At 39.4% G+C, this 24,394-nt stretch overlaps 1 pseudogene; it reads left to right on the plus strand.

The window, feature by feature from the left end:
* The window catches only part of LOC110300827, an 84,695-nt pseudogene extending 61,785 nt beyond the window's left edge, over positions 1 to 22,910 (plus strand).
* Positions 22,911 to 24,394: the final 1,484 nt, after the last annotated feature.

Here is a 24,394-nt window from a genome sequence, read left to right on the forward strand (position 1 = left end):
ATATGTATCGAAAGATGGCCTAGTCGGCCATCACTGGAAAGAGAGGCCCATTGGACTTGCAAACTTTATATGCCCCAATATAGGGGAATGCCAAGGCCAAAAGAATGGGAATGGGTGGGTAGGGAAGTGGGGGGCGCTATGGGGGACTTTTGGGATAGCATTGGAAATGTAACAGGTAAATATGTAATAAAAATATTAAAAATTTAAAAAAAAAAAGAAAAGTCAGTTTTTCAGCCAGTTTTGCCTCAGTGAAAGGCAAAAAAAAAAAAAAAAAAAAAGAGAGATAGCAGCTTCTGAAAGTTCAAAAAAAATGTCCTTTAAAAAATGCTCCCATTAAGACAGCCTACTCTTAGGAACTCACATTTAATTTTTGACAATTTCACACCTAAGTACTGTATTTACATCATTTCTATCTTTCCTTCTCTTCTTTCTGACTCCTCCCATCCTCACTCTTAAACCCTTGACTTCTTTAATTACGATTCTAGTTTTCTTCTGTTGCTGTGATGAAATATTCATCAAAACCAACTTACAAGTTACAATCTACCACAAGGAAAACTGGGGCAAAAGCTTGAAGCAGAAAACAGTTATGGGTGCTGCCCTATGGCTTGCTTCCCTAGGTTGCTCAGCTAGCTTTCTTGTACAACTCAGGCCCACCTGCCCAGGGATGTACCATCCACAGTGGCTGGGCCTTCTCAAATTAATCAGCAATCACAAAAACGCCCACAGAAGTTTCCACAGTCTAATCTAACACGAGTCTCCCCAGCAGAGATTCTTTCTTCCTAAGGTTTATGTAAGAAGACAAAAAGGTGACAAGCTACTTAGTCCATTTAACCATTGCTTGTATATCTTTAAGACTGACCACTTGGGAATCAGATCAGCTATCAGGAGCTGATCCCTGGAGAAAATTTAATTTTCTTCTCTCAGCAGCATTAAAGCCTGTAGCTCTTGATATGCACAGGGTGGCCCCTGTGAAATTCCCTCTTTTCATGTTGGCATGTCCACTGGTGTTGTCATGGTTCAGGTCAAGTTTAGGCAACCATATTGTTGATATTTCGTGGATACATCTTTCCTGTTGTGTTTTGAAGAACATATCTCATAGCAGACTTTAAATGGGAAACTTTAACAATTGGGGTTGGCCACCCCATACTCAGTTGTTCTCTCCATTTTGATGAGTTGTGGCTCTCTATAATAGTCTTCATCTACTGCAAAATGTAGCTTCTTTAATGAGCGGTGAGAGCTACACTTTGCTGTGGGTATCAAGACAAGTATTTGGAATGCCTTAAGAAGTTATATTGGTTAAGAATGTGGCAGTAGTAGGTTCTCAGGGTTCTCTGACTTCTCTAGCCATACATATTTGGCTAAATTTCCAATGCCAGGCATGAATTTCCTTCCACAGAGTGGGCTTCAAGTCTAATTAGATGGCTGTTGGACAAGAGTGCTAAATTTTAAATGAAGTATGCTAAAATTAATAATAACTTTAGCATCTGATATACATTTTAGAAGTCAAAATAAAGGTAGTTATTTTCAGTGATTCAAGGGGCATATTGAGTCTTGCCCAGTAATATCTTAGTATGCACTGGGTTAAAGGCACATCTTAAGGAACAAAGCACAAGCTAATGATGGGGAACTATTTCAGGTAAGTTCTGTTTGGCAGATATTCCTTCCCATGTTCACCAATGAGTTGAGTTGGGGAACAGTTCAACCAAAGCTTTCCTTGAGTCCCTGGTATATGGAGAAGGAACAAAGCCTCTTCTCAGAACCAGGGATATAATCATCCAAGACAGTAATGCCCTGGAGCCAGGGCCTTTGGGGAGCTGTGGATTCAAACCTTAAGATTCCACCCTGAGGGACTGTGGTCATTAGTCCCAAGGTGACTGTATGCTGTCTGTTTTGCTTTTGAGATGCCTGTGTCCTGTTCGTGCCACATTGTTTGATTAGCTCCTTTCTGATTTTATCCTATTGTATAATATTCCTTTGCTAACATTGCTCTGTTTTTCACTTCAAGAAAATGGTATATAAGATGCTAAATTTCTTAATAAACTTGTTTGCATGACTCTTCAGCATGTGGGAGACCTGATACCAAACGTTCTTATCTTTTCTATCTTGTATTTTCTTTATCTTCCCATTTCCTGCCCACCTTCCACTGAGAACCCTGTCACTGAAGAATGAAGACCTGCTTGTCCAGGTTAGACAGTTCTTTTTATGTGTCTTAGCCCCAACACTAAATGGTGAATAGTTCTAATTAGTGGAGGGTGATCAGTACTTAAGAATGGTATAGGCTCTTCTGATGTCATTACAAAATTTTTCCATATACCTCCTGGGTGAAAAAAACAAAAAACAAAACAAAATAAAATCTCAGTACTAATGTTTACTACCTTAGTCATCTACAGTCATAAGAGTCAGAAGCATTTATCTCAGAATCCAGTGAAATTTTATGTTGATGAATCTCTAGTGGACTGTTGTTGCCTGCATTAAGACAATTATCATAGACACAAATTAATACACAAAACGACACACATACCAAAAATGGGTTTGTATTTAGAGGGCACTCTCACACCATGAAACATCTAATCACCTAAAATCCTCCCTAGGGCCACCAAGCTAGCATAGACGATTCTCCATGCCAATAAAAACTTAACTATCAATAAGAATTCTGGGAAAGAAGTTAGGTCAACAAACAATGATTGAGATTAGGACTGCAGTCATGTGGGGAGATTGAATGTTGCAGGGTCAGAAGCTAGTAGCCTTATCTTGGGCTAATTTTCAGTTCCTTGCCTATCTCTGTATGGCAACTAGTATCTTGTAAATAGATTTAAAACAAACAAACAAACATTTACAATCTCTTAACTTAGCAGACTCATACCTTCCAACAACCCAAAACCTTAGAATCTCACCAGATAGCATCTGAGGCTTACAGAAAATCTCCTATCTCACAGAACCTGCCTCATGTGATGATATTGCCTTGAAACTGGCTTTGGTTTATGACTTTCCTTGTTTTGTAAAACTGTGAAGCTTCATTAAATTGCTTCTATTCTGGAACTTGGAATCTTGAGTAACCTAAATCCATCTTGCGGACTATAGATACTCAAATATATTTCTAGAGTAAGCTATCTTTTATTCCCCATAAGGTGAGAGCTCTGGGGGTATTTTATTTTGGTTGTTGTTGTTATTATTGTTGTTGTTCATTAAGCACAATAGAAAATGCTCAGAAATTTAGCCTGATTCAAAGGTGAACAGCAAGGTCCTAAGAACTTTAGCCCTGAGTCTTTAGTACACAAAAGCAGTAGCCCAACAGTTAATCATTCTCTGACAGTAGAAATAGTTCATGTCATATCAACTGGTAACATAATGTAACCCAAGAAACTCCAAATGGCTGCCACACTACAATTATAAAAGTATAGATGAAAAGTCTAAACCTGGAGATGTCAAGTCAAGCTGTAGAGAGAAACTATCAAAGTGAATTATTCTTTCAAAGAAACTGGGAACTTTCCTGAAATATAGCCAGAAACCATTCTGCAAACATCTCAACCAAGCCTTAGAAAATAGCAAGCATTTTAAAGCACTTGGTTTCTCTCAAGACTTCTTTATAAACCAGCACAAAGATGACAGCAGTACAGTGTCCAGACCTTGAGAGATTACCTAGATCTTGAACTATGAACTAGATCTAGATTATGAATTTTTCAGATCATAAGACTGAATAGCTAGTATGCTCTTCACAAATAAGTTCAGGTTAAAATTTAAATTCATTCTCCTTTATGTGCACTTACAGGCAACCAACATAGGAGGGTGGGAGAAATGGGTTAAAGCTACCAGCAGTTGGTGCTATCCGTTGACCCTAGGTTTAAAGGACACTTCCAAAGGGGTACAAGTGGACTAGAGGAACAGTGGCAAGAAGTTACTACTCAACAGCCAGTAGTAACCCACACAGTGGTGGGGTTTTTGTGTTAGTGCCAGGTTGGGGGCCCATTCACAAAGCATGGTTTTCTGAGTTTGCCCTCTGTGGTTTGTCGTTCTGAATACTCACACGTCTTGGGTGTGGGATTCAAGACTGACACTGAATCAGACTATGAGGATAAGACATATATTAGAAGAATTATTAACACTGTGGGCAGACAGACAACATGGCAGGGAATGTAAAAAGAATCAGATAAACAGGAGGGGAGTGGGTGCTACTCTTATAGATCTCTGAGAAAGAAGGAAGATTTCAGAGACTATGCCTGCACCCAGGCTGTCTGGCTCCAACAGTGACAGAGGAGATGCAAGGTGGGAGTTACTTTCAGGTACTCCAGAAAGGCTTCCCACCTGTACCAGTGGCACAAGCCAGTTTCTCTCAACCCCAGCAGGGTTTCCAGCCTTCCTCCTTGCCAACTGGTTTTTCCTCATATGTTAATGCTTTAAGGCTTTGTCTAAAGCTTTCCTCTTTGCCCAACACTCCTGCCTTGCTGAGAATTCCCCTACATTCCAACCATGGGTGCTTCCTTAGCCAACCATTGTTCTACTCGTTGCCTACATCAAAAGTATTACTCACATCTTAAGGACACAAACCCACTGCCTCAGTTTCCCTGTACTCCAAAGAAATTAGGAAACAGAAATTGGTAAGGAAAATTGGGTTCATTTTTGGCAAGAACTGAGGAGAGAAATTCATTAGATTCCCTTTTCCTCTCGTGGAGCAGAGTGACAGTTTTATAGGAAAGATGAAATAAAAGCCAGAAAATATTCATATGCTGAACTGTCAGATTATGTGCAGGAGACACATTCCTTTTCTTTTGGTATCAGTGGTTCAGCCTATCCTCTATGCTACCACTGATTCCTGGAGGCATTATAATCCTCTAATGTCTATGTTTCACTTTCGGGAAGTCTTTGCATAACTGGCAAGATTATTGTCAGAGTGAATAGCCCCATTTTAGTTGTCCTGTTCCTAGCATTAAAAATCTTGCCAGGTATGATGGTACATGCGTATTAGCTCAGCTACTAGAAAGTCAAGGAAGCTGGATGACAAGTTTGGAACTATCTGTCTCAAAATGAACTAAAAAAAGAGCTTAATAACTGGTCAGATAGCTCAGTGCATAAAGGTGCTTAATGTCAAGCCTTACTATCTGAGTTCAACCCTCTTTGGTAGAGAGAGAAAGAGAGCCAACCTCCACAAGTTGTCCTCTGACCTCTGTGGCTTGAATGTATGCATAGAAATCTCTCTCTCTCTCTCTCTCTCTCTCTCTCTCTCTCTCTCTCTCTCTCTCTCTCTCTCTCTCTCTCTCTCTCTCTCTCTCTCTCACACACACACACACACTAACTAAAGTGTAATTTCATTTAAAGAAGAATTTGGTACTAAGCGTACCTCAGTAATAGATCTTTTGTTTAGGAAATGCAGGGTTCCAAGGTAAATGCTTCATACCATGTGTTGTGTTTTATAAAAAGCCAGGGCTAGTACACTTCAAAGTCACAGGAGTCCCAGGGTCAGATCATGATGCTTGATTACAAAGACAATACATATGGCCAAGGGCAAACAAGTGTCTTCTGTAATATATCTGTAGCAAATATTTTTTTTTCAGAATTATAAGAGGTCAGATGTGCATTTGCCCTCTTGTGTCTGTAAAATGTGTTTTCTTTAAAAATACTCCACCACCTCTGGCTCCTCCAATCTTTCTTCCTTTTTAGATCCATTAACCTAGAGGAGAGGTGTAAGGGTCCATGATTCGTGGAGGAATGTTACCTCATACTCCAATAATATGTAAACACAAAGAGTGTTTTATTCTGCAGAAGTCCAGGATGCTGGGGGTCTCCCATTACCAGAATAGAGAGATACCCAAGTGAGTTTGTGGGCCTGAGTTAAAACACAATAAGGAGTTCCAGGGTAAGTGGCCACTATGTTAATCTCTTGGGTCCATCTCTATGGACATTCCATTACCCCGGGGTGTGGGAGCTGGAAACTTGCTAAGGAAGTCTGGAACTGTTGACTGAGGAAGTAGCTGAGGAATTCTGGATTCTACTGCTGACCTATTGTACTTGCCTCAGGCCAGGTGGTGGGGCAGTTTCTAAAGGCTGAAATTGCCCAGGTCTTGGAAACAGAGATTTATTCCTTGTTTTCTTAACTGCCCATTTGAAGCCTGTCATGGAATCAGCCTAGCCTTCTCAGAGAACTATAACCAAGACATCCTACCCAGGGCTGAGTACTGCAACTATACTTTCTCCCTCTCTGCTTAATATCCAGTTGTTGGTCTCTGTGAATTACCATGCACGGCAAGGAGAAGCTTCTCGGATGAGGGCTGGGCAATACATCAGACTTGCGCAAGTTCAAACCAGACAAATCCTAGCACTGAGTAGGCACAAAGTTCCACCCTTAGTCAAGAAACTACGTGACACTGAAAGCTGCTTGGACAGGGAAGATCAGTTGTCTTCATTGGAGTGAAGCTGTGCACATCAGCCTTCCGTCAAGGCTCATGACGTCAACAAAAACAGCAGGTGCCATGATTTTTAGTTGCTCTTTGCTTCTGGTTTTGTCTGTTAAGAGAGAGAAATGGGGAAAGTCTTGGCGGAGTTGAGGATTGGAAAGGAATATGATTAAAAGGAATTTCAAGAGGACTAAGAAAACAGATCAGAAGTTAAATGACTTTCTGTTGCCCTGCTAAGTGAGGTGGAAGTTTAGCATTAACCAAATAGCCACCTGAGCTCACTGCAATTTGGAGGACTCCTTTGATTGTAGGGCTTCCCCTTCTCTGCGCTTGTCTGAAGAGTTCACCACCACCACCACCACCACCACCACCATCACCACCACTACCATCACCACCACCACCACTACCACTATCAACAGGCCTCTAACTAAAGAAAGTCACATAGCCTTGGTTAATATTACATGTTCAACTTCCTTTCTAACAATAAAAACCTGCTCAGCTAGCACCTGAGATTCTGGAAATGCTTCCCCATGCTAATGAGGAATTTTCGTACCTTAAGGCCTCAGTCAATGACCGTTGCCTTTCCTGGATGTTTCTAACCCCAATCCCCCAAATTATAAACCATAAGCCTTGAATTACCCCAAGGAAAGTTGATCTGCCTCCCTATAGCTGGTCCCAGTGTCATCAATCACCATACATACTCACAGGGCTTCTGAACCCACCCCACCCACCCACATCTATTGGCTCTGCTCCCTTTACTCATGTGGACCAATACTGGCCAACAATCCCAAAGGGCAGGCATCGTGACAGCTTTCTGCACAAGGAAGAGGATCAGAGCTTAGATCTTCAGAACCCATATAAAGATCAGATGGACATGACTGCTCAGTTGTAATTCCAGCTCTGTATGGCAAGTATCTGGAACAAGCTGGCTAGCAAGATTAGCCTTTTGGGTTTGACTGAGCAGACATGCCGTTTAAAGAAATAGAAAAGGGATCAATAGAGAAGATTAGCAACACCAGTCTCAGTGTTATATATACTTGTATATGCACACTTGAGCACATACACCTGTACATGTGTATTCATATGTACATAAACATCCAAACACTCATGAGCAAACCACATACACATGAAAAGAAGAAAAATTGTAAGAGAAAGAGGTCTGAGAAGATCTGTGATCATCCAAGTATTATCATGGAATTGAAGAGAAACATGGATCAGAAACAAAGACAAAAAAAATAAGTGAACAATATTTCTGTCTGGACGATGAATTGTGTTTGCTTTCCATCAAAAGAATGAATGGCAGTCAGGATACAAAGGTAAGAAGACCTAAAGAGCACAGACACAGATTTTTTTTTTCACAATAAGCCTCACAGTCCTAGACCATCACAACCAGTTTTCAACTCCTTCCACATAATAGAATAAAACAAAAGTTCCTTCTGTGTATGGAAGAAGCTACTCTGAAGAAAAACACTGGTCATGACTCACCACCCTAGCCATTTCAGTTATGCAATGCACCAATAGTTGGTTCCTAATTATCTTGCACAATGATGTTAGTGGAGCCAAAAATTACTGTGCAGATGTGTACCTTCTTCCTGGTATGTTATGACAGAGATAACACTCATCATCCTGGATTATAACATAAATAAAAAAGAAAGAAAGGAAGACAGGAAGAAAGAAACAGAGAGAGAGAGAGAGAGAGAGAGAGAGAGAGAGAGAGAGAGAAGGAACCTAAGGATGGGAGTATTATGGACCCAAACCTGAGATTGCAATAAATCCTTATCCTGAGTTCCTGATGCTGTTAGGGAGTAGCAACAAACAACTAAGTGACTAGATAATATAGAGGTGATATTTATCTGAAAATTAATTCCTGACATCAGAATACACCTACTCTCTAAGTCTCATTTATTCTAGATTCATGTTTAGGTCACGTGGATAATAAACTTTCTCATTTCTCCTTCAGGATCCTCTTTAGATTAATAAAGGACTAATCTTTTCTCCACCTGGTGTTGTCACTGATCAGATCCTTCTCAACTACCTCAATCTAATATCCATATTGTGGGGAAGCTGTTTCAAAGGTTACTTTTTAAATTGACATTAATGTTTGTACTTATGAGTTCTTATGTGCACCATGTGGGTGTGTGGTGCCTGTGGAGGGCAGCAGAGAATATTGTATCTCTTGGAGCTGGAATTACAGGCAGTTGTGTGTCATTCACTGTGAGTTCTGAGATCTAAACTCAGTCCTCTGTAAGACCAGTATACACTTTTAACTGTGACCTATTTGCCTCTCCAGTCCCTTGCTTTCTTTCTTGATTAGAGATGTTCAATGTAAAATATTTGTCTCCACTTCTTCCTCCCATATGTCTCCAATCCCACCTTTTTTCTCCTTTTCTTCTCTCTTAAGAAGCTTATTGTTTTAATATATGACTATGTGTGTGAATCTGAAGGAGATTTATGTGCACGACATGTGTGCAGGTGCCTACTGAAGTCTGAAGGCTCTGGAATTTTTGAAATTGGAGTTTTAGTAAGTTGAGAGATAAATAACGTGGATACTGGGATACAAACCCGGGTCCTCTGAAAGAGCAGTGAGTGTTCTTAATGACTGAGCTGTCTCTCCAACCTACTTTCCTTCACATTTAATTTATAAGGAGTTTTCTAACTCTCTCTAAACTTTTAAACTATCATAGAGTAAATGAGAGGGAATTTGAAACTCTTCTACAAATTGTGGAGACATCTGTTACCCAGGATTATGAAGAGCATTTTTATGGTCTTCTGGCACAGTCAGTCAGTAGAAATTATTATAAGGCTTGAACTTCACTAGCAATATGGCTTGGAAAATTATAGCATCAATTCCTAATCATATTTGGACAGGAGTTCAGCTTACATAATATGTTCTTAATGTTGTTTATAAGAACTTGTTGGAAGAAAACTTTGTTTTGATAAATTAAACATTCTTTTAGCTGAGCTCTAATAAACAAATATGAATAAGCCACTGAGATATCAAGAAGATTTATTGAATAATACTGACAGTCACATCAAGGTTTCTGGGCTTTGTCTTTAACTTTCATTATAAATCCTCTTGCTATTTCAAATTATTTATTATTAGAGTGATAAAGTAAATGAGGCCTTTGTGTAATCAGTTTAGTTTATACAACTTGTTCCTATGATTGTTAAAAAAAATTGTTTTGATCTTGGTAAAGTATTTTTTATTTAATTATTATAGATATTCAGAAAATAGTTATCAAAGAATTCTTCCTTGCATTATGGGAATAAATGCTGGGGATGATATTTCCTTTTGGATATGCCAACAAAACTAGATAGTATGTCTGTGGTAAATTAATGAACACATAATCATTATTAATAATATTCTTTCTGGGTTGGACCAGTAGATGACTTAGAAGTTAACTGCATTTACCACTCTTGCAGAATCCCAGGTTCAATTCCCAGACCCCACATCGTGGCTTATGAGTATCTTTAACTCCAGACACAGAGTATACGAATCCAATTTGTGAATCAGTGGGCACTAGGTACATAGGTGGTACACATAAACACATGCAGGTAAAACTCATACACAGAAAATATGAAGAAATAATTCTAAAATTTCTTTTTTAAAATAATGTTTTTCTGCCTTTAATCAATTTCACAACTACTCTTAATTTCTCTGTAACTTAGATCCAAGCCTCAGCTGCCCTGATTACTCAAGAAAGAAACAAACCTGACTTAGGTTTCTAACTGCAAATCTAGAGCTCCCATTAAAGCCCGTGAATTCCCAAGGATCTATCCAGCCAGGCATCTTAATGCTGGATTTTGTCCTCAAAAGAATCCTCATATCAGTTACTAAGAACACATTCCGTTACTGAGATCTTTGAGTATAAGCCCCTACTTAAATCTCAAGGAAGCAGTTTTATACAGATAGGAAACTATCCTAAAAACCTAAGTTACAAAGGCACACATTTAAACTTCACTTGTTCCATTGGAAATTACCCCTACAGACTGAGATCAAGTTGAGTAAAAATTATATTTTTTCATAACCAAGAACTTGTACAGTAGATGCTTATTATACAGATGTCTATATGTTTGGAGCATTACACAAAAGAGAATATGTAGCATCCCTACTTCTGGCCATCACGTGGAAGGCCACCATTCCAGCTCTAGAGTTCACAAAAGACCCCAGCAACACAATGCAGCAGAAAGGAACAGTCTTATTGCATTTCTTCAGATGCTTCACAATATGATTTGAATGTGTGATGGTCTCTGTGTCTGATGTTCTGAATACTTGCTCCCTCATTGCTGGTGCCATTTTGGGAGATGGTAGGAATGCTGGCTGCAGGATATCCATAGACTCAGGAGACTAGTGGAAGAAAGCCAATAGAAATACACATATAAATGCCTAGACTCCTTTTTCTCCACTCTCTCTCTCTCTCTGATGATGATATGAGATGGACTAGAACCCTGAGCTAAATAAATCTCCCCCTACCTTGTGTTATGTCAGCAATGCGAAATCTGGCTCATCCGCAGAGGCCACCTCGTGGAAATTTACAGTCCATTCTTTGCTCCCAGTGGAATTCCATTCTGACTCTACTTTCTTTTTCATGCTACTAACTAACATGTGCACTCATTGTTTTCGTTATTTATCAATGATCTCATTCCTATTAGCATATAATCTCCCAAAGAGCAGGCATCTGTTATCTATAGAGCCCAGTATCTCCTCTACATTTCCCTTATTCTCGGCTCCAACTGTAACTGTGCCCAGCACTTTTTGTTCCCTCCTATAACTGACCTTGCTCCTGTCCAACCTGTTGACCTGTCTCTCAGTCCACTTTTTTTCTAACTCATTAGTTAATATGTCCACGACTTCTTGTATAAGTACTCAGCTTCAAACTCATCATCAGCCTGGGCTCCCCTAGCTATTCTCCCAGACAGTACCTACTCTTTCCTTTCATTTCTGCCTGCCCTTCCTTGCAGAAGTTGGTATTCGTCCTTCCTCATCTCTCTAGTTTGAGCCTCGGGTGCTTCTCTTTTCTTCTTCAGCTCTCTTCCTTCCAGGTGACCTCCATCATTTTCTTACTTCTAATTTTGTACTGAGATGTAACATAAAGCTTCATCATCGGCCTCCTATTCTCTGTCACCATTTCCATTTTCTGAGGTCTTAAACCTTCAATGTTTACAAATCTATTTCCTCTGTAGCATTGCTCTCCTGAGCATGTCAGAGACATGAGTAGATGAGAGATGGGTAGCACACTGTGTAGTGCCTTGTTCAGTCAATTCATTTAAGAGCAAGTCACTGAAACTAGCATCACCATCAGATGAAGAACGAGAACCCAGGTGGCTGGTGTCTTCCATTTTGCTGGAAGCCTGGAAAGAATGAATTTCTTAGTCTCACTTCTACATCTTGTTTTATGTTGTTTATAAAATGGTTAAAGCTCTGTGAGTCATACCTTCCACTATGACTAAAATAACACATTTTAGCACGTTGCCTCTAAAGTTCCTTTAAATGTCAACAGCTCATTGATCTATAATTCTTTGATGTGTACGGCAGGGTTTCAGCACAGGATCACGGTCAACTTTGTAAAGCCAGCTCATTTGTTTCTGTTTCTAGGGAAATGCTAATTTCAACATGAACATTGCTTATCCTAATCAATGCTACCAAGGCTCTCCTAGTAACTGATTATATTACATTTTTGTGCTTCTCCGAATCCACTGACCCATAGTGTCTCCTTTTTAAAGGTTATTATTTTATGTGCATGTATGTATGTATGTGCACACGAGTGTGAGTGTCTTGGGAATGAAGAAGAAGGTGGTGGATCAACTGAAGCTAGAGTTATGGGAGGCTGCAAGCTCCTGACAAGGGTGCTGGTAAGGGGAAACTATGGTCATGTAAGAGCAAGCATTCTTCCCCAGTGAGTAATCTCTCCAGCACCAGACTCATAGTTTTCTCAAGACAATCCAGGGTGATAACCTGAAATAACCCATACCCTTAAAGATCACAGAGGAGGCTTTGACCATCTCTGGAGGAGAAAAACCACCACCAACAAAAACAGACAAACCATGAGCTCTTTTACCTTCTTCTTGGCAGAAGTAGGTATAGAGTCAGTCCCTCTTGGTGCTCAGCTCTCTCTTTAGATTTCCAATACCTCTGTACACTTAGAACCTCCCACCTTTGCCCTTCCAGATGTTTGTCAACCATTAAGTGATACAAACTATCAAGTCTAGGCAATTATAATGACTCACCTAGACAGCTCCTGAGGCAAAAAGACACCAGCTAGCTGACTCACATTGAAATCAGATGCATTCAGAACTGTCTGGGGATTTCGATGCATTGTAGATGGAATAAAAACATGGGAAGCATACTCCATAAGTATTTGAAAATTAATGTTCTGTGGGACAAACTTAACTGATAGAAGATGGGATAAAGCAGGTAGCTGGCAGATAAAATCTACTTAAATCTTCTCTTGCCCCTATTACATGGTTACAAGCCAAAGTGATTCCATATAGCCCTTCCAAAAAATTCTAATGTGACTGAGCAACCATCTGTGTTTCTTATAAAGCTATGACCACCTAGTGTTTTGTTTTTATTCCGTCACTCTTTTATTCCTTAATCCCTTTACCTTCATTATTGCTTTTCTAAGATGTCATTCCCAAATAAAATGTTACCGAATATTTTTCCTCTGGATTCTATCCTCCTGAAAATCCACATCAAAACTGATATCTAATAATTTCTAATCCCTCTCTCATCTTGCTCTTAGTCAGTCAATTATTCCACTCTGCCCAAGTTTCTATATAGTATCATTTCCATCTCTTTTTCCTGTAGCCCATACTGCTTTGTGGAATAATATACAAGTCTAAACTTGTACTTTCATTTCTAAGTGTTGGGTCCCTCAAGTCTACTACCCACTGTAGCCAATTTAAACTTCTTAAAAAATATCATCTGTTTTATTTCAACAAACTCTTGCAATTCCAAAATATTTTACATAAGATACTTTTCTTTTTTTTTAAGATTTATTTCTTTTATGTATATGAATACACCATTGCTCTCTTCGACACACCAGAAAAAGGCATCAGACCCCATTACAGATGGTTGTGAGCCACCATGTTGTTGCTGGGAGTTGAACTCAGTACCTGCGGAAGAACAGTCAGTGCTCTTAACTGCTGAGCCATCTCTCCATCCCAAAATACTTTTCTTATAACAATATATTCTCCATGTATTTTACCTACTAAATGATGCAGCCTATTCCTCCACCATATCTGTATGTCTGTTCTCTATTTCAAAACACAGACCTTGTATTAGCTCAGTAACAAGACACAGCTGTACTCACTGAACACATGTTCCATCTTGAAGCTCTTGTGCATCCTGTACCTTAGTTAACTACCTATGACAGTAAGTCCCATTAAGAACTTGACACTGCACTAAGCGTTAGTAATATGCTGAGTAAGTATTAAATCTTCTATCTTGAAATCCTGGCTGGACCCAAATTAGAGAGAATAAGATACAATATAATTTTGAATGAGCACCAGTCTGATATACCATGGTAGTACAGACCCTGGATTACTCGTGTGGATCTCAATATGACCCATAGCATTGCAAATGCACTCACATTGACTTATCAGAATATTCATTCCCTTGAGTGGAAATTGGGATTCCTTCTGAAAGAATCTAGATTACTGGAAGAGATCTAGCCATTTCTATACTTGGTCTCCTATACAACCCTTACTCTGCTTATTTGCTGATATGCCAGTGATTTGAAATGAAGGAAAAAGCAAAGAAAAATATTACATAACCCTTATTTCTACTACCTAGTCCTACTTTGTAGCCCAAAGAGTCCTAAGAAAGTAATCATTAAATGAAAGACAGAAAGGGAATAAGTTAAGGAATTATGTTATTGCAGTTATGAATTGCATTACGTTAATTGGGTTTTCAAAATTACACTAGAATCTGCATGTAAGACGCTTATGGTCCCTGCCCCCAGTTGGTTTTGATGAGTAAATAAAGTTGCCAGTGTCCAATGCCTGAGCAGAAAGGAGAAAGACCAGGCCTGAGAAGTGTAGGACAGAGAGATAGTCAACATGTAAGAGTTGGGGATCATGGCCCAGGAGAACTGCAGGCCTGGGTCCGGGACAGCCAAGATGAAATATAGGTTTTAGTAAGTAATATTTCAGGAATATCAGAGGGGAGTCTGTGGATGTTTGGAGTGGACTAACCACTGAGCTATTTAAGGCATATTAATATAGAAGACTCTGTGTGTGTGTGTGTGTGTGTGTGTGTGTGTGTGTGTGTGTGTGTGTGTGTGTGTTTCATTTGGGAACCCACAACATTGGAGTCTGTTTTGAGGAACTTGTGCTTTTGCCACAACTGCTGCCAGGATGATTTAAGCAGGATTAATTGGACTACTGCAACATAGCACAGTGTGCCTTACTAAGTACCACACTTCCTTGAGGACCTTATATCACACTTGAATATGCCTTACTTAACTCTCCCTTGGGAAGCAGGTGCTCATTCAGGCCTGTCCTTTTGAGTGCCTCTTTTTCTTCTTAACCCTCAAGATGTGAAGTGGAGATGACTCAAGAGAGAGTCTATACATGCTGCAGGCTTTACAGTATCAGCTTTACTAATCTTAAAACCAATCTTTTTATTTGTTTTATTATCAATAATATATCTTTTATTATATATATATCAATAAAATATCTTTTATTATCAATACCATCATCATGTTGAATTGAGTCTCATATCCCTTCAGATCTATCTAACTATCTAATCTAGATAGATAGATAGATAGATAGATAGATAGATAGATAGATAGATAGATAGATAGATAGACAGATAGACAGACAGACAGATAGATAGATATCAAAAATCATACCAAAAATTATTAGCTCTTCATTACAAAAAAGGACTTATGCTTTATGCATATCTTTAAGTCTTTGTTTATCAAGTCAACAAAACCCACAAACAAGCACTACTGTTTTTGAGTGTTTTCAATGGGAAGGAATCATTGGAGCACCCCAATTACAGCACAATCTAGGTGTATTTGAGAAAGTAAATATATCTTAATGGAAGTCTTAAGATGGTTACTTTCCATAAAGCTCTGAACTCTGGTACCACAGCATCCTCACAACATTCTAGGTTGAATTTTGCTAGGTTCCTGCTTTCATCTCTGTGGCTCTCCTTTTGTTCACATTTTCTTCTGCCTTCTATTTTTAAAAATTGTTTTAGATATTAGAAATCCTAGTAGTTAAGTTTTTGTTTACTCAGTTTCTTCCCATGACTGAGTATGGAGTTTGCATCCCATTATTATGATTATTTAATAGGACTACATTGGATTACTGGGACATCCAAAATTATGTAAGACTGCACTAACACATGGCATTTCCCCCTGGAGCTGCATCCTGGAGGGGTAAAACTCTCTTTCTTGTTCCCAGGGTTTTGTGAAACCAGAACCACAGCATCAGACTGTGATAACACTGACCTAAGAATTCTTGTGGTCTGACAGTTAAGGGAGCAGTGTTCAGTCTCATTTTACCTTCAACTAGTTTAATAATTTTTAGAAACCACATTGACATTTTATGGTACAGGTAGTTTTCTTATATTGAAAAATCAATGTTATGACAATGACATTGATATCCATGTACGATTCCCAAATGCCTTATTTTAACCTAGTTAGGAATGCCTTCTTGCTCCATTGAATTGACTCATACGCACTTCTCCCCCATCTCCGTAAGGTATGTATCCTTTGCTGCTATAAAATTGACGGCACTCATTTTGCTTGTAATCATTAAGCTATTATAACTTATACATGTAATTACACTGGAATATTTTCCACTATATTTTAAGAGATGTCATTAATACTAGATGAAGTTTAATAATACACAAAACACAAAAACGCAATGAAAATAAGAGATCTAGCTCCATTGACATAAAGTAATAGCATACTGGTGATAAAAGTAAGTATGAATTTAACAAAAGTTTCCTCAGTTGAGTGTGGTAGTGAATGACATTAGCCCTAGTACTTAAAGCTGAAGCAGGCAAACCATGAGTTCAAGATAAAATGGGGCCTATAAAGCAATTCCTAGGCCACCCATAGCTACAGAGAGCCATCATTCCTCTAACTAATCAGGTAAATAAAAACTAAAATTAACAAAATCAAGCTCTAGGTGCAGGATAGCTGGCAAGCTAACCAGCTTAGATACTGAGTCAGAGTCAGGGCTTTGAGTTGGCTACCCAATCAAAGAACTGCTGGAACATGTGAAAGGACTGGTCTTACAGATCCAAAGCTGCAGGATCTTTGTGACAAAGGGCACTAACAGGATATCCAAGAGGAGTTCCAGTGAGGATCCAGTATTGATGGTATAGTAGAAGCCAGAGGCCTTGAACCAGACCAATGACTCATTACAATGAACATTTATAACTAAGGAAGTGAGAACAAAAAGGTAGGCTGTGGGACACTGGTATATACAGTTTCCACAAATATGTCTGTGTGTGTGTGTGTGTTTCTTTTGAGGGTGATATTGAAGGGGCAGAAGGCAGGTACTAAGGAGATGGGTACTAAGAGATGGAGAGATGAGTGGGATAGGAGTACATAATGTGAAATTCACAAAATTCAGTTAAAAGTTAAATAAACAAATAGATAAGTAAATAAACATTTAGAAGCAATCAGATAGTGGTTGGTTATTCTCACAACTGTTGTACTCTGGCAACAGCATATCATGATGGCAGGTAACTGCTGTACATAGAAGGATTTGGCCGGGCATGGTGGCACACGCCTTTAATCCCAACACTCGGGAGGCAGAGGCAGGCAGATTACTGAGTTTGAGGCCAGCCTGGTCTACAGAGTGAGTTCCAGGACAGTTGGGGCTAGACAGAGAAACCCTGTCTTGAAAAACCAAAAAAAAAAAAAAAAGAGAGAGAGAGAGAGAGAGAGAAGGATGAAGGATTTGTAGCTGGGATAATATTTAGTTTTCTCCTTTTGTAGCATGCATAGTATCTTCTTATATCAAAGACACTAGACCATAAGAGTGAGGGGTTTATAACTAGGTTGATATTTAGCTTTCTCTTCTGGTAGCATGTAGAGTACCTTCCCGTGTCATGAACACTAGTCAGTAGGGGGTAACTATATCCAACAGGATTGTATTGGATTACTGGGACATCCAACATTATGTAAGACTGTGCTGACATAATGATATTCCCCCACTGGAGCTGCATCCTGGAGGGGTAATATTCTTTTTCCTGTTCCCAGGGCTTTGTGAAACCAGGACCACAGCAGTAGACCACAGCAGCTCAATTTTGTCATGTTCAAAGTGATATGTAGGTATTCTCTTCAGCCGCAGGATCTTACCCTCAGTTTGTGGAGCACAGCCAATAACCTGGACAATAGCCAAACTGTATGGAGTTTTCCAACAACTTACAGGGAATTTCATTTAGTATAATTTAACATATGAAAATCTTACACCATACAAACTGGTTATATATTTTAATTATATATCACGAGACACTTGGGGAATAATCAAAAACAGTCATGACATACTGACAAAGTTTTCTTTCAAAAATTAGATAACTTAGCCATTATCATTCATTATATTTTCTATCCTACTTAGTATGTTTTGTTTTATAATTTAAATTTCTCTATATTTTAAATGGACATACCTGAAGTATAGAAACATCTATGCATTGTTTTCATAATATAACCTTTAAGTAAATAAACTGAAGTAAAATCTGTCAACATTTGGGTTTGATTTTTAAAATTATTATTGTATTTTTTAATACCAGAAAAGCTTTATAGAAGTAAAATTGTACTTGCCATATGCCTTCAAATTATACACTTATTTTCTCTACCTTTACGATTATAATCCGAGGTGATGATAATATGTTGACTTTAGCTTTCCACTGTCTACTCATTGCTGCAAGAGCACCTTGTCTTTCTCATGGGCTTTGAGTGGAGAGCCTCCAGCTAACTTCTTAGTAGATTTTTCTTCCAAAACCGTTTCTTCCAACTGATCATCTGAAAGGAAAGAACACATGATCTAAAAAAGGAAACAATAGAAATTTCCTGCTGGAGGACTTCTGTTCCTGTTCCATCACTCAGCCATTAATTTATCTGCCTTGTATGCTGTTTTTGCATTTCCCAGAGCAAGCGTATTCCAGGATGCTTCCTTCCTGAATGTTCCTGTCAGGATGTAGCCAAGGAGTGTGGCAGTAATTCACGAGTCACACACAGAAAAGTTGTTTTTCTTATGAATTTGAGCTATAACTGGTGCTCTATTTCCACTTCAACTCTTTAAGTTAAGCTTTTTTTTTTCTTTTTTGCTATTTGTCTAACTGGTTCAGTTTAACAAAATTACATGAGTAAGCCATTTTGTCCTTAGCCCTCCACACCTTCCTAGCTGAACTGCCTAGTGAAGCAGGCCAAGCAACTCTAATCACTGCTGGGAGTTGGATTTTATGTAAGGGGCTTAAGTCTCATACCTCACTGTAACACATTTTGATGCACTTTTGGCTTTTCCATTTTGGTAAGGAGGAGAGTGACTTACTTATTTTGGTCTTTCCCTGACTAGAAACAGCAAAAGAAGTCAGTGCTATTGCTGCACTTGAGTGTGTAAATGGCTTTCTAAGTGGTCTGAAAGAAGTCGCTTAAGATGCACGCAGATATTGAGCTGCTTTTGAAAAATGAGTTTGAATACTTGTATCACGGTGTCTTGAATGTGCAAAAAGTTGCAAAGACCTTGAATATCGGAACATAGGGCCTTGAGAAAATACAGCATGCTCATATAAGGGAACATTAGATGACTCTTCACAGTGTGCTATATATAGTATTTGCTGGCAAGCACACATACTCTCCATGTACTACTTAATAGAAGAAGCAAATCCAAAGCAGTGTAAAGAGATATCTTTTCATCAATATAAACAGTGCTAACATGAATCTTGGAAAAACACATAGCAAGATGAAGGCAGTAACAGTGATTCCTGGCCTGTTGTTAGTAAAAATTACTTTTTTTGCTTTTGTTTTTCTATTTTACTTATTGGAACTTTTAATTTTAATGCATTCAATATATCAGTATACCACTTGTTAAAAATGAAAATAAAAATACTCTGTTTGAAGTCACTGAAATAAAATACAGAGCAATGTGTTTGTCAAAATATGAGCCTGCTCCTTTAGGTAAGTTTTCCAGCCAGAATCAAATCATAGCTCTTGGCCTCACTCTCTGTGACAGAGAGTTAAGTAGTTTGTGCTATGATTTGACAGCTCCAATTTATGGTATCTGGCTCCTCTGTGCTTTTTGTTACATACACTGTGTTCAACCAAATCTGGTGATGTGAAACTTCCTGCTATCCTTAAAAGGTAATGAAAAAATCCTATCTCTGTTTAGGGGCTTAATATGGACTGTCCTCAGGGGAAATTTGTTCAGGGAAGGTCTCTGAATTCTACTCTCTATATGGGTTCCTCCCCTGCCCCAACTCTTCACCCCCACACCATACATCTTATGGTAGGTCTCACTGCCCCGTCCTTCTCCCTCTCTTTTCTCTCTTTCTCTCTTTTTCTCTATCTTCTTTTGTTATTCTCACAAGTAAGGATATTCTTCTCTAAGTTCTAAAGAGTAGCCTCACCTCTTTTTTATTATTATTAAATGTATTTACTTATTCAATGCACATCCCAATATCAGCTCCTCCTCTCCTCCCAGGATTCCCTTATTCAGACCCTATCCCATTCTTCCCTCCCTTTTTCCTTTAAGAAGGGGTATTCCCCTTCTAGGTATCCTCCAAGTCCCCACGCCACACCCCCATACACCAAGTCACTACAGGACAAGTCACATCCTCTCCCAGTGAGTCCAGACAAGGTGGCCCAGTTAGGGGAACGGGATCTAAAAGCAGACAGACAACAGAATCAGGGACCCACATGAAGACAAAGCTGCTCATCTGTGACATATATGCAGGGGCCCTAGGTCCAGCCCATGCTCATTCTTTGATTGGTGGTTCAGTCTCTGAGAACCCCAAATGGACCAGTTTAGTTGACTCTGTAGGTCTGCTTATGGGAGTCCCTGTTCTCCTTGGATCCCTCAGTCCTTCCCTCAACTCTTCCACATGACTCTCTGAGTGCCATCAAATGTTTGACTATGGGTCTATGCATCTCTTTCCATTGGCTGCTGAGTGGAGCCTCTCAGAGGACATTTGTGCTAGGCTCCTGTCTGCAAGATTAACAGGGGCGGTTCAATATTTGAAAAGCCATTGATGTAATCCTCCATATAAACAAACTGAAAAAGAAAAACATGATCATCTCATTAGATGATGAAAAGCCTTTAGCAAAATCCAACACCCCATCACGTTAAAGGTCTTGGAGTGATATAATACACATACCTAAACAAAATAAAGGCAATATACAGCAAACCAATAGCCAATATCAAATTAAATGGGAAAGAAATGTAAAGGAACTCCACTAAAATCAAGGACAAGGCAAGGCTGTCTACTCTCTGCATATCTATTCAGTATAGTACTGGAAGTTCTAGCTAGAACAATAAAACAAACAAAGAAGATCAAAGGGATACAAACTGGAAAGGAAGAAGTCCAAGTATCACTATTCACAGATGATATGATAATATACATAAATGATCCAAAAATTCTACCAGAGACTCCAACAGCTGATAAACAAATTCAGCAAAGTGGCTGGATACAAAATTAACTCAAAGAAATCAGTAACCCTCCTTTATACAAACAATAAACAGGCAGAGAAAGAAGTCAGAGAAACAACAACCTACACAATAGCCATAAATAATATAAACTATCTTGGGGTGATTCTAACCAAACAAGTGAAAGATCTGTATGAAAAAACTTCAAGTTCCTGAAGAAATCAGAAAATAGAAAGATGTCCCATGCTCATGGATCAGTAGGATTAATATAGTGAAAAGGGCAATTTTACCAAATTCAATGCAATTCCAATCAAAATTCACAATTCTTTACCTATCTTGAAAGAACAATTCTCAACTTCATATGGAAAAACAAAACAAGAACAACAACAAATGCAGGATAGCTAAAACAAACCCTAAACAATAAAAGTGTGTCTGCAGCCTGGTCTACAAAGTGAGTTCCAGGATAGTCAGGGCTATACAGAGAAACCCTGTCTCGAAAAACCAAAAAAAAAAAAAAAAAAAGTGTGTCTGGCAAAAACCACTATCCCTGACCTCAAGCTGTAATACAGAGAAATAGTGATAAAAACCATACACTATTGGTACAATGACATACAGGTTAATCAGTGAAATAGAAATGAAGACCCAAAAGTAAAGCCATACACCTATAGACACTTGATTTTTGACAAGGAAGCCCAAGCCATACAATGGAGAAGCCTTTCCTCTTTAAGTCTCATCATATTTACATGTTTGGTTTTTTTCCCTGTCTAATGTTCTCCTTCCCATTTCAAGGTCCAGCTATAATCATACAGGCTTCATAATTCCCTCCAGAAATGAGGCTTATGATATGGATGCTTTGCCACTTTCCTTCCTAGGACAACTGCTGTTATCGTCCTTTATTAATAGCTAAAGATACTAAAGAAGAAACCAAGTTTGAACTGAAATATGGAATTCCACTTCAGAATGTGAAAACTTCATCAGTGAATTTGAACACAGGTCAACCCTCTGTCCCTGGTAGAAGTAAATCTTCATGTGGTTAGACAGAGGACCGATCCTAATGTGGTTCTTCCTTTTCTGGAGAAGACTCGTGAGAAGGTAGAAAGTAGTGATGAAGCTGTGATCTTGTGTAAAACAGCAGTCAGAGCTCTAAAATTAAACATCGGGGATCTGCAGGCTACAAAGGAAAACCACTGAAGATGTTGAAGACATGCTCAACAATCTCCCTGGTGTGACGTCAGTTCATAGTCATTTCTATGATCTCTCCAGTAAAACTATCAAACAATCGGAAACTCCGCATCCTAGTACAAAGACATCCTAGTACATCCTAGCCTACAGTTTCTGGGCTGTGTGGATCTGTCAGTGTCAGAACAACAACAAAGAGCCTTCACACTGGGGCTTGCTGGACTTCTCGGAGAGGGAGTTCTTAACTTTGGAGAACTTCTCATGCACCCTGTGCTAGAGTCACTGAGGAACACTGACCAGCAGTGGCTGATTGACACCCTATATGCTTTCATTAGTGGTGATGTAGATAGGTTCCAGATACTGAAGTCTGCTTGGGGCCAGCAGCCTGACTTAGCAGGCAACGAAGCCCAGCTTCTGAGGAAGATCCAGCTGTTGTGCCTTATGGAGATGATTTTCACACAGCCCGCCAACCACAGACAACTCACTTTTGAAAAAACTGCCCAAAGTGACAAAATCACTGTGGAGTTCCTGGTGAGGAAGGCACTCTCGGTGGAACTGGTGAGAAGCAGCATAGATGAGGTGGAAAAGTGGGTTCACATGACTTGGGTACAGCCTCAAGTGCTGGATTTGCAGCATATCAAGGGGATGAAGGACTGTCTGGAGCTTTGGTGCACTGATGTGAAGAGCATGGAGATGCTGGTGGAACACCAGGCTCAGAACAGCCTCACCTAGTGTCCCAGAGTCCTGAAGACTCTGCCTCACCTTGCAAGGCAATTCTGTGACCCCAGAAACCATCAGCAGAGATCTATTATTCATTTGGGATGGGGGTTGGGATCCTGCTAGGAGTGGGAACTGTTCTTGCTATAAAGAAGGCTCCTGTGTGGGGTCTTTTGTAGCCTGCAAGGTCAGGGGGGCGCTCCAGGCCTAGTTGATGAGGAAGGGCATGAATGGAAATGGAGACAGAGTACTCTCCACCCAAATCCACCTGAGTGAACCTTCTCCAGTGTGGTCTGAGAGCGTTTCTCTAATAAATGCCTTTGCATTGTTCTGTTTTTAAAAAAAAAAATGAAAAAGAAAAATTATAACAACCTTTTGCCAAAAGTAAGATTTACAAGATGAAGCCTCCTCTAGAGAAACTTGGAGGAATTAGTCAAATTCCATAGCTGCCAAGTAATTCCACCTAACATCTCACTGGTGTATGTTAGCAACCATTCAGTTAGGGTATAGCCAACGAAATCCGTAAATCTGGAGAACTGTTAACAATGACACTGGACATTTGGGGAAGCCCAAGGTAAGTCCGGGGCCTCTGGACTGATAAAGGTACAGAGTGGCACTACACTTGACGAAACATAAAGAAATATCTTCTCACTCCAGCTAACACAAGTTATGGTCACAGCTAAAGTCTACCTTGGTGAACCAATTAGGTTTTATTGAGATGACTTACATAGCAGAAATCAAGGGCCACCCCCAGCATGAGTGACAGCTGATAAAAGCTGGAGACCTGGAGTGTACTGCACAGCCTGTACAAAGCTCAGTGGGTTATCAAGTACCAGTCTGTGTGGCTTTGAAGAAGCTTGGCTTCTCTCTGATTGGTTTAGGCTGTTATGATGAGCCGATTGATTCTCCTGTAAGGAGCTCTGCTTACCTGAGAGCATCCAAATCCACTTCCAGCATCCTACCACAGTTTGACCTGAAGCACACAGTACACATAATTAGGCAGTCCTGGTCAAAGTGTGGTCCTGCTTCTGTTCCTGCCTCTCTCACAAGACGGCCTGTCAAATTGTCAGCAGTGTGGGAAAGCTATTTGAAGAGATCAGCTATTCCTCCAGTAGGCACCAGGCTTCAGTCTTTTACTTCTTCAAAGATTAAATTGTGAGGACATTTCAAATTTCTTAGAATGTATAGTTTCAGTAGTCCAATATCCAAAAAGAGGGTACAAAGGTCTCTTTAGAATGACAACACAAAAGAAACCTAATGGTATTGTGGAGGGCTGTGAGTGTGTTTTGTGTTTTTGTGCTTGTGTGTGTATCATAGTGCTTTCTCTGAAGTTTTATTTTTTTAAACTTTACAGGTTTTTGCTTATATGATATTTCTGATTTTGAAATTTTAGGAGATTCCTGTGTATACCATGATTTGTGTCTCTATGTCTATTTGTGCTTCTTATGCTTTTTCTTTAGCTAGTTGTTTTCTTGTTCATTCATTTGTGTTGTTCTACT

The sequence above is a fragment of the Mus caroli genome, chromosome 8 (genome assembly GCF_900094665.2).
Source record: "Mus caroli chromosome 8, CAROLI_EIJ_v1.1, whole genome shotgun sequence".
NCBI classification, from domain to species: Eukaryota; Metazoa; Chordata; class Mammalia; order Rodentia; family Muridae; genus Mus; species Mus caroli.